Source organism: Monodelphis domestica, chromosome 8 (assembly GCF_027887165.1).
Source record: "Monodelphis domestica isolate mMonDom1 chromosome 8, mMonDom1.pri, whole genome shotgun sequence".
In the NCBI taxonomy this organism is placed as follows: Eukaryota; Metazoa; Chordata; class Mammalia; order Didelphimorphia; family Didelphidae; genus Monodelphis; species Monodelphis domestica.
The window spans coordinates 84,112,656-84,130,616 of record NC_077234.1 but is presented as its reverse complement, the minus strand read 5'-3'; the positions used below and the strand labels follow the sequence as shown (position 1 = coordinate 84,130,616).

Sequence of the window (17,961 nt, the reverse complement as noted above, 5' to 3'; positions counted from 1 at the left end):
CTTGGTAAAGCTGGAGAGGAGGAGTAATAGATGTGATGGAGGAGAGGGCTCTGGGCCCACACTTAGATTTGACTTGGCGGGGAGGAGGATTTACACTGTTCTCACCCTCTAATCAACCCAAGATGAGTATGAGCTGGTTTCCTGGCAAATGGGACTTAGTAAAGGGTTGATAGTAATTCCTTCCCTGGGTCATTGTTCAGGAAATATCCCTGGCCCAGGGGAAGCTGAAATTGGACCCAGAATGGAAGCAGTCCTGCCTTGCCTCGGACACTGTACAAATAAAAGGTAGGAGCTCTCCTGGAATAATAGGGCCATCTGGGACCCTCTTTTCAGAGGACGTTCCCAGAGGACCTCCAAAAGCAGTGAATAAGGACCAAGGCTGTGTGAGGGAAATTCAACTAACAAAACAAAAGATGACCCATTTTCCTACAAATAAGTGGAGAGGAAAAGCTATCAGACTAATCATATGATCCCGAGGGTGTCTCTGATTCCTTCTTTCAGTTTTGCTGCCAACCTAGTCTGACACAAGCCCTGCAACTTCTTCCTCTACCATGTCCCTTCTTTTCCATTTTCACAACAACCACCTCAGTTCTAAGCCCTTTCCAGAGCATCCTTGAAGTACTTAAAAAAAACCTTCTTTGTGGTCCCCTTGACCACTCTCTTCTTCTATCTGTTTTGAACCTTGTAGCTAGATTTTTTTCATTTGGACTTGGATTGGGCCTGAGTTTCATCTCAGTGAGGAAATTTCCTTCTGCATTTCTGCTCCCACAGTTCCTTCTCTGGATGTGGATAGCGTTCTTTCTCATAAATTCCTCCGCACTGTCCTGGGTCATTGCATTGCTGCTGGCAGAAAAGTCCATTACATTCCAGTGTACCTCAGTGGATCAGTCTCTGTGTACATTGTTCTCCTGGTCCTGCTCCTCTCACTCTGCATCACTTCCTGTCCAGTGTACCTCAGTGGATCAGTCTCTGTGTACATTGTTCTCCTGGTCCTGCTCCTCTCACTCTCCATCACTTCCTGTCCAGTGTACCTCAGTGTATCAGTCTCTGTGTACCTTGTTCTCCTGGTCCTGCTCCTCTCACTCTGCATCACTTCCTGTCCAGTGTACCTCAGTGTATCAGTCTCTGTGTACCTTGTTCTCCTGGTCCTGCTCCTCTCACTCTGCATCACTTCCTGTCCAGTGTACCTCAGTGTATCAGTCTCTGTGTACATTGTTCTCCTGGTCCTGCTCCTCTCACTCTGCATCACTTCCTGTCCAGTGTACCTCAGTGGATCAGTCTCTGTGTACATTGTTCTCCTGGTCCTGCTCCTCTCACTCTGCATCACTTCCTGGCAATGGAATTTCAGTGAGGAAATTTCCAATGCAAATTGGTAGCTGCTCTGCAATTTGTGGTTCTAGGGAGTTGGGGGGCATTGAGAGATTCAAGAAGTGACTTACCCAGGATCATACAGCCAATATGTTATGTGCCAGAAGTGAGACTTGACCCCATGTTATGCTATGTTATGCTAACTCTTTACTAATTTCCCCAGGCTACCTCTGAATGCCAGATTACTAAACTAACTTTCCGGAAATAGTGTTTTATTCATGATCTTCCCTGAATTCAAACCCAATTATGAGATCATGGAGAAGAGCCTGGCATTCAAAATCCTCCACAATCTGGACCCAAACTATCTCCTACGACCTCTCCACACAAATTCTTTCTTCATCCAATCAGGTTCCTTTCTTCACTGCTTCTTTGACGAGCCTCCTTTTTTCCATTCCCATGTCGTAGCTTATAATGAGTCCGGATCCTAGAATGCCATTTCTCTGCCTATAGACATTCCCCTTCTTACTCCTTTCAGATCCTGAAGTCATTTATGACCGCTCCAGTTCCCGGGGATTGCTGGATGAATTTATTAAGCTCTTACTCTGAGCCAGGATCTCTCTGCTCACTCTAATAAACACTTGCTGAAAGAATGAATGTTGACTCCCTGAGGGAGGCGAAGGGTTCAGATAGATCTGGGGAGAGGAATGGATCTCATCTGACAAGAGTTCACCAGGGCTCCCCGTGCCCAACCACAGGTATCACTATCTAAAATAGACACAAGGTCAGCAGATACTGGAAACCTGATTTTAAAAAAGGCTATCGTCATGTTTGTTCACTAAGTATGTTCATTTGGTACTTTGTCAGAAGTATCTTCTGTCATCACCTTCCTTTGGATCTAGGCTTAAGAGATCATAATGCTAAAGCTGAAAGAGGCTCCAGGTTCTCTCCAGTCAACACCTTCATTTTGCAAATAAGGAAACTGAGGTCCATTGAAGGTAAATGATTTTTGCTCACCTCAGAAGTGGGTTCAGATTTTTTCTCCTTCAATTCTCAGAACAGCCCTGTCATGTAGGCAGTGCAGATATTATTATCCCCATTTCCCAGATGAGGAAGTTGAATTTCCAGCAACCTGAAGCACTAGTTAAGCAGCAAAGGCAGCAGGATCCTCTAGAGGTGGAGCCCAAACCTTGGTTTTCTGATTCTTTGTCCAGGGCTCTTACCTGTACCACAGCTTTGCCTTTCATAGGGAGCTGTATGTTTTGTCTTCCCAGCCAGATGGCAAATTATAGGAACAATGCCTTATAGTATTTCTTTTCATTTCCCTGTGTTTCTTTGTGTTCCACACAATGCTGTACACATAGTCATGCTCCGTAATCTCAAGAAGATAATGGCTAATCAGTAAATATATGCCACTTCCTCCTGGAAGTCTTCTTTGATCCCTGATCCCCCTCAGTCCAGAATGACCTTTTCTCCCTTAGACCTCATATATCACTTTGTTCTCTACCTCTCTGATGCTCTTGCCATGTTTTATGCATTATAGCTCTTTATGTTTCTGTTGTCACCCTTCTAGACCCTAATTTCCTTGCATGTGGGGAAGAGACCATATGTAAAGTCTGGATCACTCTCAGCACCCTGCTCAGTGCTCTGTGATCTGTAGCTGCTTAAATGCAGTTCAAAATAGTTGTTGTTTTTTTAAAAATAATCCTCACCTTCTGTCTTAGAATCAATACTGTGTATATTCTTCTGCCTGTTCCAAGGCAGAAGTCTGGTAAGGGTTAGGCAACTGGGGTTAAGTGACTTGTCCGGGCTCACACAGCCCAGAAGCGTCTGAGGTCAGATTTGAATTAAGGACTTCCCATCTCCAAGCTTGGCTCTCTTTCTATTAAGCCACCTAGCTGTCCCCAATTCAGTTCAATTTGAGAAATAATAAGAACCTATTATGCACAAGACACTATAGTGGTGCTAGAAATACAAAGATGAAATAATCCGTGCCCTAGAGGAATTTACAGTCTATGTTAATGTACCCTAATGTGATCACTTTGTCTTCCTCTCCCTCTCCTTTTTCATATCTTCTTCTTCCCCCAAATCCTCCTTGATTAAGACTACATTTTGTCCCAAGTCAGGTCCTTCATGATCTTGATCCTGGCTAATTAGGGTATGATGACTAGTGCCCTGGAGTTCAAGTCCCAAGTCACAGAGATCTGGGTTTGAAACTTCTGCCTAGCATTTACTGGCCTCATGACCATGGCACTTCCTAAGGGAAAGGCATTTCTTGTTCATTTATCCAGTCATCTCCAACTCCTCATGATCTGATGCCGTACCCTCCTCTCCTCCACTATCCCCCCAAATGCTCACATCCTTTGCCTCTACAACATTTATCTATCCTTCTCGTCCTCTGTAAGTCCCTTCTCCTTTTGCCTTCAATCTTTCCCAACATCAGAGTCTTTTCCATTGAATCCTATTGATATGGGGGTGCAGGCTTCCCCTAGACACCCCAACACCTCAGATTATGTAGATTACATAAAAGACTCATTTTTCCTAGCATTCCTATGGTGTTAGAGAAGGTGACTTTGAGCTTATCTGGGTTCTCCCTTCACTCTTGATGAACACACCTCCCAGCTTGCTCCTGATAAGCATCTATTTTATATCCAGGCTATCTGATTATCCTCTAAACTGGACAATTCACCCCCTTTTGACTTTGAGGCATTGGACATAATCACATGACCAGTCTCGGGTTCCAGAGACCCAGTAACATGCCATCGTCATCCCATCTCTAGTCACGTAGGTCCTGTTGTCCAAAGGGTATAAAATCCCCAAATCCCATCTCCTTGGGGACGCAGTGTTCCACTTGAAACACTGTCTCTCGATCTTTCAACATGGCTTCCAAATGAATAGAGTTCTCTTTTCTATTTTTAAGCTAAATTTTGGAATCTTGCATTCTCGCAAACCTGGGGTTTTTCACCTCAGAGCTCTCCCATAACACTATCATCACACCATGTGGCCAAAGTATTTCTGTTTCAGTTTTGGTATTTGTCCTTCCGATGAGTAATCAGGGAAAGGAGACTCACCAAATCAATAAAACACAGGGTTTGGTTCTTACAGTGAAGGAACTTTGCTTGGGTATCTTTGCTTGACGACTACTGAATTTTCCAACCCCAGGGTCAGAGAACAGGCAGGTTCTTTGTAGACAGACACCTCCCTAGAGAAGAAAGTTGGGCAGAATAGAAACATCTGTTTCTACCCTGAGCTGTGGCTGGGCAGGAAGGAAGGATATGTTTGAGATTTATAATGGGATGAGCCACTTTTTATAAGGTTTTCAAGGATATGCTGTTGACATTGTGTTTATAGAGAGACATCTTTGTTTGGTCATGGTGTGGTCTGGTGAATTCTAGTCCAATCAGACCTTTCTCCCTCCCATACTCGTCTGAATCATTCTTTTACCACTGGGCAAAAACATTCATTCATTCATTCATTCATTCATTCACTCGTTCATTCATTCAGCTCTTGTCAAGCACCAGGCACAGGGGATAGAGACAAAAATAAAACAGCACCTGACCACAGGGAACTTATATTCTAGGAGTGGGGAGGGAACAGCATATATACACAATATTTTAGGGGGAAGGGGAGAGAAAGCAGAGCCATTGGAGGAATCAGGAAAGGCTTCTAATATGAAGGGATAAGACTTAAAGCTGTTAGGAGATTCTAAAAGGCAGAGTTTGCTTTAAAATATCTTTTGTTTCTGAATCTTCCTTCTAGCACTGGATTGTTACCATCTGTGTAATTTGAATCTGTTACCCTAAAAACGACGATCCCCAGCAAAACTATGATTCCCAGCATCCTACTCACTCCCTGTCATTACTGCTGCCGTAGACAGGATATAAATTGGGTGGAGTTCTGTGTCTAGTGCTCTTTCCTTCCTGTCAAGGCTTTGGTGGAGCAAGGATTTTTGAGCAGGTAAGAAAAACTTGGTCACATGGTTCTGTTTTGTCAGATAATAAACTTTATAAAAAATAATACTTGAAGTATTAGACATTAATTTAAATCTTATACATCCCAGAACAGATCATTAATGGTCTTGAACCTGGTTAACTAGAGAGTGGTGAAAAGGGCCCTGGACTTCAAACCTGAGTCACAGAGATCCACACTTGAAACCTTTGTCTTGGTCTAGCATTTCCTAGCTTTGTAACCACAGGCATGGTGTTGAACCTAACTGTACCTCATTTTCTTCATCTATAAAGCTGAGATCCTAAGACGGTTATTGAGTGGATGAAATAAGAAAATGTATGTGGTGTATTACATATGTCAACTGGGAGCAAATCTCTGGTCTAGACTAGGTACCTTGAGGATGAGGAAAGAGGATCTGAGAGTAGAGTATTAGTAGAGAACAGAATAAATGTCTCACAAACACATTCTTTTTCTTTTTTAATTATTTTTTTTTCTTTAAACCCTTACCTTCCCTCTTAGGTATTGGTTCCAAGGCAGAAGAACAGTAAGGGCTAGGCAAAGGGGATCAAATGACTTTTCCAAGGTCACATAGCTAGGAAGTATCTGAGACCAGTTTGGAACTCAGGATTTTCTAGAGGCTTCCAACTCTGGGTCCGGCTTTCTATCTACTGAACCACCTAGCTGCCCTTCACAAATACATTCTTGTTGAATGATTAACTTCAGGATGATATGTTTAGAAAAAAACTCCCCAAAGGGATAACAACATTATGATACAATATGACATAGAAGATACATCAATTTGCAGTCTTTTGAGACTTTAAAAACATTTGTAGAGAAATCAATCATAGATTTTACAATGTTTTGGTTCCTTTTATTTTTAGTAAGTGGTATTTGTGATATGATGACTTCTTGTTGTCAGGGAATGATAGCCATTAAAAGAAACACACTGATAGTAAAATTTTTGCCACAAAAATCTAAACTACATTAAAATTTTTTGGGATACATGGTTGGGACAAATTGGTTTTCAAAGCAAGCTTTAAATCTGTCTACTATGAGTTGGACTCCCTGGAGGAACATATTCACTGAAAAGTTTGCCAAGTAGGTAGATCTCCTATTGGAACAATAATAGTGATTAAAATGTAGATAGATAGCCCTACAGGGAAATGTGCTTGGTCCATAAAAAGACAAGTGGATGACAGACTTAATCCCTTCCACAAAGGAAGAACAGAGGAGTTAGAACATGTCAGATCATGGTTTTCTGGAATTTGTTAGAAAGGAATCAAAACAGGGTGGCTTGAATAGAGTACCACGTCTGGAGGCAGGAGAATCTGAGTTCAAATCTGGCCTCAGACGCTTCCTAGCTGTGTGACTCTGGGTCACTTAATCCTTGTTGTTCTTCTGTCTTAGAATTAATACAAGAACAGAAAGTAAGAGAAGAGAGAAAGGAAGGAAGGAAGGAAGAAAGGAAGGAAGAAGGAAGGAAGGAACGAACGAACGAACGAATGAACAAATGAATGAAGGAAGGAAAGAACAAAGGAAGGAAGAAAGAAGAAAAAAAAAGAAAGGAAGGAAGAAGTCAAAACTGAGGACCCTTCTATCTCTAGCCCTTTGGATCTGTGAAAACCCTCTGTTGGCTTAAGAGTGTTTTGTTTGGACACTGGAACAATGATTAATGAGATTTTTGTTATATCTTGATATATCTTTCCTATCTTGCTATCATTTGTTTCAGTGAGATGTAGTGTAATGGGACAAACTCTGGACCCATTTAGTCCTGGCCTTCCCCTAACTAGCTGAGTAACCAATGGCTAGGTTCCTCATTGCGACTAGATGCTATGATCTCTAAAGTACCTTCTTGATTCACTATTCTCATGGATCTGAGATCTCATTCCCATGTGTACTTTTTCCAAAAATATAGATCCCAATCCACCTGTGTCTTCTCATTCTCATCCCTGTCTTCTTGCAAATCCTCTGCATGGTACACACACACACACACACACACACACACACACACACACACACAGAGTACGATGGAAACCTTCCCCTAAGTCTCTTGACAGGATGAGAGTTCCAATTCCATTTCTTATTAGACCTCACTGTCAATGTCAATATAGAGGTTGGAAGGGTCTTGAGAAACCACTTATTCTAACTCCTCCATTCTACAGGTAAGGACATGGAGGTCTATTTGAAATGACTTGTCCAAGGTCACACAAGCAGGAAGGAACAGAACTGCAATTCAGAGCTGCAATTCAACCTTGAGTCCCTAGACTCAAATTCATGTTCTTTCCATTGCATCAAGCTATCTCCTGGACACCTGAGAAGCCCATCTGCATCTTCTGGTCAGAACTAGAATCTATGCCTCTCTCTCTCTTAAAACATCCCTTACTTTGCTTCTTCTGAACAATTTCAGTTTGGTAACAGGTTACGTACAGCATTTAAAGGCTGATGATTTTATCCAAGCCAAGATGAAGTATCTGAGGAGATCTTTTAGAGAGGATCTCCTTTCTCTTCCTAAATTTTCATTCTCAGGGATTCTTATTGTGTGTTTTAAAAAATTATATCAGCCCTAACCATTTTTTGTCTTCATTGATTGTTTTCATCTTGAATATTCCTGTATGGACATCTCCTCCCTGCATATTGGTCTGCGTTAGCCAACCCATCATTTCCATCTTCTGAGTATTCTAAATATTTCTTTCCAGCCTCTTTCTTAGTGGAACATGTAGCTATCATAAATAGCATTTGGTAGCTAGAGCTTTCTGTAGGGAGTTGAGACTTAGGTTTATTGTTTTTATTTTTTTCTGTTTGTCATTCTGTAATTCTTTTTTTTTAATTACATATTTAATTCATAGCTGCGCTTTTTGTGGTGGCAAAAAATTGGAAAATGCGGGGATGCCCTTCAATTGGAGAATGGCTGAACAAATTGTGGTATATGTTGGTGATGGAATACTATTGTGCTAAAAGGAATAATAAAGTGGAGGAATTCCATGTGAACTGGAACAACCTCTAGGAAGTGATGCAGAGCGAGAGGAGCAGAACTAGGAGAACATTGTACACAGAGACTAATACACTGTGGTATAATCAAACGTAATGGACTTCTTCATTAGTGTCAATGCAGTGATTCTGAACAACTTGGAGGGATCTATGAGAAAAAACACTATCCACATTCAGAGGAAAAACTTTGGGAGTAGAAAGAGAGAAGAAAAACAACTGCTTGATCACATGGGTTGAGGGGGATATGACTGGGGATGTAGATTGTAAATGTCCACCTTCGTGCAAATATCAATAATATGGAAATAATTGATCAATGACACAAGTAAAACCCAGTAGAATTGTGTGTTGGCTATGGGGGGAAGGGAGGGAAAGAACATGAATCATGTAACCATGGAAAAATATTCTAAATTAATCCATTAAATAAAAATTTTCAATTAAAAATTTTAAAGCAAAAATAAGTAAATAAAAAGACATATTTAGGGGGTGGCTGTGTGGCTCACTGGATTGAGATCCAGGCCTAGAGATGGGAGGTCTACCAAGAAAGTGAATACTTTCTATATTTTTATTTTTTAATTAATTATTTTTTTAGAATATTTTTCCATGGTTACATGCTTCATTTTCTCTCCCTCCTCTCTTCCCTCCCCTCTCCTGGAGCTGATTCCACTGGTTTATACATCTTACTGAGAGAAAATAAAGTGGCTTTTGAGTAGTGATGAAGAAGGGAACAAGGCAATCCTATTGTCATGGGATCTGGAGCACAATACTGTATGTTTGTGAGAGGATGGACAAATTTATGAATAAATTGGGTCATCCTAAAAGATAATAAAGCCCATTGGCCCCATGGAGTGGGAAGCTACATGCAGCCTCAGGTTCACTAGCAGAGTGGTCTTAGCAACAGACACCTGTAGAAATGCAATGGCTGTCACCAGGTTTTGTGTTGCTTTCTCTTTTTTTTTTTTAAGAAAAGAAAAACAAAAATGAGTGCTACTATCATTGTTAACACTTATTTTGAGTGGCTACTGCTAATTCTTAAATTAAACTTTGCAAAGAATCATCAGATGGAGAGAAGCAGCCCAGTGACCTCAAATTGAAGGCCAAAGACAACAAACAAGAACATTAATCATCTCTCCCTGCCATGGGAAAAAGCAGCTCTGTCCTTCCATCCAATGTGAGGAATTAGGGAAAAGGAAGGCCTGGAGAGTCCCACCTTCCCCTAACTAAATCTAGCCCTTTCCCATCCCTAGGGCATTTTTTTTTTAAAGCTTATGTTCTGCCTATTCTTTTTCCTGAAATGATCTTTTATTTTATTTTTTCCCCTCAATTATATGTAAAAACAATTTCTAGCATTCTTTTTCAAATTTTCACATTCCAAACATTCTCCCTCCCTTCCCTACCACTTCCTTGAGAAAGCAAGTAATTTGATATAGATTATACATGTGCAGCCATGCAAAACATATTTCCATATTAACCATGTTAGAAAAGAAAACACAGAACAAAACAAAACAAGAAAAATAAAGTAAAAAAACTATGTCTCGATAAAATTCAGACTCCATCAGTTCTTCCTCTGGAGGTGGATTGTATTTTTCAAAATAAATCCTTCAGAATCATCTTGGATTATTGTAGTGATGATTTTAGCCCAGTCATTTACAGCCAATCATCATACAATATTGCTGTTATTGTGTATAATGTTTTCCTACTTCCGAGTCTTTCCAGATTTTTCTGAAAGCATCCTTTGCTATTTCTTATAGCAAAATACTATTCTATCACAAAACATATGCTACAACTTGCTTGGCCATTCCCCAATTGATGGTTATCTCCTCAACTTCTAATTCTCTGCCACCACAAAAAAGAGCTGCTACAAATATTTTGGTATACACAGACCCTCCCTTGGGCATTCTTATAGAGATCCATTCACTGGGTGGCTCCATGAATAGACTACTGGACTTGGAGTCAGGAAGTTCAAATATGGCCTCAATCACTTTGCTAACTATGTGACCCAGGGCAATTACTTAATCTATTTGCTTCAGATTTCCCATCTATAAAATTGGGATAATAATAGCATCTACCTCCCAGGGTTTTTGTGACAATAAAATGAGATCCTCCAAAACAATCAGTTACCAAGTCAATTGTACTTCCAGAGTATTACCTCAAATCCATTCCTTTTTCTCTACTAACCCAGACAGCTGCCCTGGTTTAGACCTTCATCATCTCTTCCTGAGATGATAGTTAACAGTTGACTTCCAAGACTCTCTTCTCTCTCATACAGCCTCTACACAGCTGCCAAATTGCCAATACAAAGGTGTAATCTGATTACTCCCCAACTCAAAAACTTTTAGTCACTTCCCATTACCCATTTGATTAAAAACAAACTTCTTTCATCTGATATTTATGGGCTCTCTACCATATGTCTCCTGCTCACTTTCCCCGTTGATTCAGACATACATAACTACTCCCTTTCATAAATGTTTTTCCAGCCAAAATGGATTTCTGGCTGATTCCTAATCTTAATAGACCATCTCTCACTTCTTGTCTTTGGATAAATCCCTGGAATTCACTCTGTCTTCATTTCACAATACTCATCCTCCTCCAAGGTCTAACCCATATATCTCCTCTTCTGGGAAACCTTCCCAGATCGTTCCAGATGTTAGTGCCCTCTACTCTCTTAGTTTTCCTCTTATTATCCTTGTCAATATACATGGTCTGTCCTTCCAGCAAAATATAAGTTCCTTAAAGGCAAAGATTATTTTTTCTTGTTTTTGTAGTTGTATACTCAGCATCTAGAAGAATATTTTGTGTACAACTGACTTTTGTTTTTGAATCTGTAATCAGAGATTTATAGAGTGAGGCTTTTCTCCCCTCTGATCACACGGATACTACCAACTACTAGAGGCAAGGGCAAAAGCCAGACATATATTTATAAAATTCAAATCATTAGTAGTATTCTTCTGTTCTTTTAGTCATTCTTCTTTCTATCCCTGAGAAGAGACAGGAACTCTCATTTCTTTTGTTTTCAATAGCACCATCATCAATTAATTTGAAGAGAGAGCACATTGACCAAAGCCAAGCACAAAATGGGAAGAGAAAAGTTTAGGACAATTCAAAGACTCTTCCCCTATTTCTTTATTGGGGATCCTGAACCATGCAGTTTGCAGATTGGTCTTTGATTTTCTTATCCATTGTCACTTTAGAAACCTTTCAGCATTATTGTTTTAATAGATTCTGGATTCTCATTTTCAGTGGATTTGAATTCTTCTGCTTCAGATGAGCAGAACTTGACACCACCTGGCTTTAAAAGCAATAAAAATGATGTTAGAGTGGTTGACCCTACCTGTGTGACTTTGGACAAATCCCTGAATCTTGTTGGACCTTAGTTTGTTCATCTGTAAGATGAAGGAGTTGGACTAGATGGCCCTAAGCCTCCTTGCAGCTTTAGATATTTGATCCTAAATCAAATTTACCATTGTTATTGGTATCCATCAATGGGAATTCTATAGTAGCATTCTTACTTAGTCTTTCCCTAAGTCCATACTCCAGTTGGGTGCCATTGATTTTCATAAAACAGAATTCTAATCATGTCAATTCTCTGTTTAATAAACTCCATTTGCTCCCTTACACCTCCAGGATCAACTATAAAATTCTCTGCTTGGTTTTATGAAGCCTTTCATGACCCAGCTTCTCTCTACCTTTCTGACCTTCTTACCCTTCCCTCCCCTCCATGATACAGTTACACTGACCTTCATTTGGCTATTTCTCATGTCTATAAGGCTGCATCTCCTCTCCTCTGCCTCTTGATTTCCCTGGTCTCATCCAAGATTCCTCAAATCCCACTTTTTGCAGGAGGTCTTTCCCTTGCATCCCCTCCCCATCCCCAATAGCCTCCCCCCTTGAGATTACCTTTCATTTATGCTGCATATATCTTGCATGAATATAGGACTTATATGTTCAAAAATACTTATAGCAGTTCATTTGGTGATGGCAAAGAATTGAAAATTGAGAGGATGGCCATCAATTGGCAAATGGTTGAACAAGTTGTGGTATATGATTGGGATGGAATACTATTGTAGTATAAGAAATGACAAAGGGGATGGTTTCAGAAAAGCCTGCAAAGACTTAAAAGAACTGATGCAAAGTGAATGGAACAGCATTGCATTCTATTTTGGGAACTCAGAGATGAAACAATACATATTCCTTATCCTCAAGGAGTTTATAATCTCCCGAGAGCATACAGAACATACATGAATAATTATAATGGCAGGTAATACTAATAGCTAACATTATGTAGTGCCTACTATGTGCCAGGCACTGTACTAAATATTTTTTAAATATTATCTCATTGGATCCTTAAAACCCTAGGAGGTAGATGCTGTTATTACTTCCATTTTACATATGAGGAAATTAAGTGGTTTACCTAGGGTCAAAAAAATATTAAGTGTCTAAGGCTGGATTTGAACTTGTGTCTTCTTGATGCCAGGCCCAGTACTCTAACTACTGTGCCACATAGTTGCCCCAAAGGCTAATGGAGAGATATAGTCAAAAGGCTTGAGAAAATTTTGAGGAGGGAGATACCATTTTCAACTGAGTGAACAGGGCAGGCATTGTTAAGTAGATTATTCCAGAACTTGGCCTTGATGGATAAAAAGAACCTTGATGGGTCAGGGAGAAGCAGGGAATAGACTTCATTCTTATAGATATTAGCTTGTGGAAATTAATGGGAGTAGCAGATCGCAGACATAGATTGGGGAAAGTTTAACAGTATGACTTAACCAAAACATAGAATATATGAATAAGAACAAAATAAGGTAGAGGTAGCTAAATAGCACAGTGGATCATCAAGCCTGGAATCAGGAGAATCTGGGTTCAAATCTGACCTCAGACACTTCCTTGCTGTGTGACCCTGGGCAAGTCACTTAACCCCAATTGCCTTGCCCTTATTGCTCTTCTGTTTTAGAACTGATACTAAGAAAGAAGGTAAGGGTTTAAAAAAAATTTTTTTAATAAGAATTTTTTTTTAAAAGAGTGAAGATGGGAAAGACAGACTAGAACCCATCTTGTAGGGCTGTAAATGCCTATCTGAGGAGTTTTTCATAGACACTAGAGGAAGTATGGGGACATTGAAGGCTTTGAAGTAAGGGGATGGCACAAGTGGACTTGTATATTGGAAGTTAATTTCAGCAGCTGTGGAAAGGATGGAATGAAGAGAGGAGAGGCAGAGACACCAATCAGAAGTCAGTTGTCCTATTGAGACACTTTAGTTAGTAGCTATATGAGAGGAAGAGAGGTGATAGATTTGAGAGATACCATGGAAGTAAGTTGAATAGGATATGGTAACTGATTGGATACAGGAAGGGAAGGAGAAGGGACAATCACAGATAACTCTCAGGTTTTGAGCCTGATGGAATACTTCAGTGGATGGTGTTATCATCATCAGAAAACAGGAAATGAGGAAGTAGGGTAAGGTGATATGTTCTGTTTCAGACATATTGAATTTAAGGAGATAACAGGACATCCAAGGGGTTAAGTCTATCAGGCAATTGTAAATGTAGGACTGGATGTAAGGGCAAGATGAGACTAGATATATAAATGTAGCAGTTATCTGCACAGAGGTGATAATTGAAACCATGGGAGTGCCTGAGATGGCTGAAGTAAAGAGTAAAAGGAGACTTCAAACTACCCTTTGGCAATTGTGGTAGGGGGTGGAGGATGGAAAAGTTGGGGGAATTAGAAGCTATTAGCTATAATCAGATGGGCAGGTAATCCAGCCTGGCTAGATCTCTCCAATCTGCAGTTAATGAACTTGGTAACTTAACGAAGGAAGAAGAGAAATGTCAAGATAACCCAGAGAGAAGTATCTTGAAAATATCAGGAGGATCAGGACAGTGTTGGGGGACACCCTCATGTGGGAATGAGAGGAAAGTAGGATCAAATTTTGTTTAGATCTGGAAGAGAGTGAAGAGGACATCTAGTCTCTTCCCTTCATTTTGTAGATGAGGAACTGACTCTCAGAAAGATTTACTGACTTGCCCAGGATCACACAGCTAGTAAGTGGATGCGACAGGAGTTGAATCCAAGCCTACCTCACTCCAAGTACATTGTACTGTCCACTATAAATATGTATTGCATAAGAGCACTGGTGTAATCTACATCAAACTACCATCTTGGGAAGGGAGGAAGGGAGGGAGGCAGGGAGTGAATCTGCATCTCAATGTGTTAGACAACAATTGTTAAAAATGCTTTCTACATGCAATTGAAAAAAAAAAGAAAATGATGAATGAAGGAGTCAGAGAAGGAACAGTCTTCGTGCACAAACTCTGTCTTTGAAAATTCTCCATTTCACAAATTACCAAGAAGACATTGTTCCTTTGCTCCTCTAACTGTAGCCTCTCAAACCATGGTGATCAATGAGTATTTTTCTAAGTATCTAAAATTTTGGTTAGCTATCTCCTCTCCTGAATTTTCAGAGGCTTCCACTTAGGGATGTATGAGATAGTGAGGAAGGAAATATTAGGAGCATATGATAAATCGGAAAATCAACAAAGAATTTGTATGAGATGTGAGATTATTAACCTAACAAAGGAAAAAGAAATGATGTTTTTAGATCATATTTAGAAATTTAGTTTTAAAATATCAGTTGCCGATGCAGAATGAAATGAGCAGAACCAGAAGAACATTATACACAGAAAGTGAAACATTATAGAACAATACAATGTAATGGACTTTGCTTATACAAGACAATCCCAAGGGTCTTAGGAGAAAGAACACTATTCACATGGAGAGAAAGAACTGTGGGAGTAAAAACACAGAAGAAAAACAAATGACTTCTCATTTGTTTAGATGGATATATGATTTGGGGTTTTGGTTTTCAAAGATTGCTGTATTGCAAAAATGAATAATATGGAAATATGTATAAGTGATAACATTTGTATAACCCAGTGGACGTGCTTATTGGATCTGGGAGGGAGGAGGAAAAGGGGAGAGAAAAAATGAAATATGTAAACATGAGAAAATATTTTTAAAAGAAATTAAAAAAAATATCAGTTGCTATTTCTTTTTTCTGCTTTTTCCCTCCCAGGGTGGCTAGGAGGATAACCTGAGAACATTTGTGAAGTGCTTTGCAAACTTCAAAGTTCTATATAAACAGTCATTATTATGATTTTATCTTCAGCCATAAAATGTGGTATAGTTCTGCAAAGGGGGCAAAGCAGAAGAATACCTGTTTCTTCATTTACAAGCCAGGATGGTAACATTTGCAAAACTTATAATCACAGGGTTGTCAGGAGTGAAGTTGTACATTATATGAAATGTCATCACTCTAGACAACATTCGGCTACTTCAACCCTCTAATTCCTATAATATTTTTGCAGAGATCTATGGCGTGTGGAGTAGATGTCCAATGCTAAACTATGAATAGATACTTGGAAACAAACATGCCAACTGTGAAAAGGATGTAAAGGTTTGCAATTTGCAAAACTGTTGCAAAAAACTGAGAAATGCAAACCTTAGGACTGATTGACAGTGGCATGTGACCAAGGGTCACATGGGAGCGTGAGCCTGAGGATCTGGGAAGATTCTATGGACCACTAGTTTGTCTTATGAGTATGTCTGCTCTCCTTGAATGACCTTGTCTGCTCTCCTGGAAGACCAAAGGAGGAGTTTGCCTGTGACCAACAGAGGAAGGAATTTTTCTGGATTTTGGCTGCTGGCAGCATCAGTGTGGACTTATTGGACATCTAACAACTTAAGATTCCTGGCTCTATTTAATTTGGACTCCTGGTGTAAGATTGGGATATTTGGGAGGTTAAGGTTTTATTTTAGTAGCATAGTTTATATAGCTTAGTTACTTATAATCTTTTAAATTAAGTTAAAGAATAAGTATATGCCTAAACCCTTATTCCTTTCCTACCCTTCCCAAACAATAAAGCAGAATTTTTATATGTTATCCTCTTGTGTTTCTCCTTTACCCCAAATCCTACCTTAACACAGCCTTAGTCTGGTATAATCCTTAGTCTGGTACTGACTCATCTCATCATTTTTTCTTATTGAGTTCTAAGATATTCTAGATAATATGCTCTGGAATATTTTCAGAAATTACTAAAATTGCTAAATTTTTCCACTTTCAGAAATTACTAAAATAAATTTCATTCTGTATAAAAGAAATAAATTCTCTCTGGTTAAATATCAACCCAGAATAAGCTGCAGACATCCCCCCCCTCCATGGAGTAGTTTTCCCCTCTGTCAAGCCCAAACTCTGATGTTACAGGTTAGAAAAAAATAGCATTAATAGTCATGTACTAAACATGAATAAACTTTTTAATGAGTAAAAGGCTCTGATGGAATTCTCAGCTAGAGTAACCTTTGTATTCTGGAGGTAAAAAAAAAAAGGCTTATTGACTGGACTTTTCCCTCACTAACTTTTAGAATTGCTTTTGGGACTAGTTTATGGTTCAGTTCCCTCCTTTTCCACATGTCCATCTTGTCTCTTCTTGTTTTCTGGTCCATGTATTCACCACATGCATCTTTCTTCCTCTAGTAGTACTCCAAAATCTAGGGGGAAATCCCTTCCTCTGAGTCTTAGCAACTTCCAAAATAAAGCTAAGCTTTCCTAAACAAACAACTCTTCTCAAAATATCTGTTTACATCTAGTCCAAGGATTCTTTTTGCTTTTAGGAAAGTCCTCCAAAATTTCTGTGATCCCAAGACTTAGCAATTTAGAGTTTATTGACACTTGTTTTCATATCACAGTCATGCCTCCTACCCATCCCCCAGTGAATCCTTCTTTATGACAAAGAAAAACAATTCAGGAAAAACATCTGTTGCAAAACTCTTTTCTGATAATACAATATTCTTTCCTAGTAGTTCTAATCTCTCTTCTTTGATGAAGATGTAGTTCATTATCTCTTCTTCAAGGACTTCATTGATCTTTCTATCACTCAATGCTATTATTTTCATTTATATTGTTGTAGTTATTGTGTATAGCTCCACTTCTCTCCCTTTGTATCAGTTTATATAAATCTTCTAGTTTCTTTGAAATCTTCATGATCATATTCTATTGTAGCCCCAGGCCTCAGTTTTTTCAGACATTTGCCAATCAATCGACAACCTCATTTTTAAATCTTTTGTACCACCAAGAGCCCTGTATGAATATTTTGGTATTTGTTGGATCATGTTCTCTGTCTTTGACTACTTTGACTATGCCTAGTAACAGAATTGCTGGATCAAGGTATGGACAGTTAAATTTTTTCTCTTATAATTCCAAATCGAAATAGTTATTTCAGCTCCATCAGAGTGCCTATCTTTTCCTAGTTCTGCAACACTGACTATTCCTATCTCTTGTAATCTTACCAGTTTATATCAAGTGAAATGAATCGTTTTAATTTGCATTTCTCTTACTGTATAGGAATTAGAAAATGTTTTCATGTGTACATTTACAATTTTCACATCTTTTGAAAATTGTTCATATCCTTTGGCCACTTATCAATTAGGTAAATGGCTCATGTCATGCATTTTTGTTATTTTCCATGTATTTTGGATTTCAAAATTTTATTCATGATGTTTGAGGCAAAAATTTCCCTACTTTACCATTTCTTACAATCTTTCTTTTTTTGTCTTCATTGATTTTAGTCAGACAGAGGCTTTTTATTGTTCTGTAGTGAAATGTACCTTTTGTAATCTCTCTAACCCTTTTTTGGTTAAGAATTCTCTCCTAGGGGCCAGCTGGGTAGC

General features: G+C 39.2%; 1 long non-coding RNA gene across 1 annotated transcript; it reads left to right on the top strand.

Moving 5' to 3' along the window:
• The first annotated feature begins 5,050 nt into the window (after window positions 1–5,050).
• Window positions 5,051–16,177, top strand: LOC103096946 (uncharacterized). The gene is made up of 2 exons (XR_008913856.1): window positions 5,051–5,262; window positions 6,661–16,177. It is a non-coding gene; the product is annotated as an uncharacterized LOC103096946 (long non-coding RNA).
• The last annotated feature ends 1,784 nt before the right edge of the window (window positions 16,178–17,961 follow it).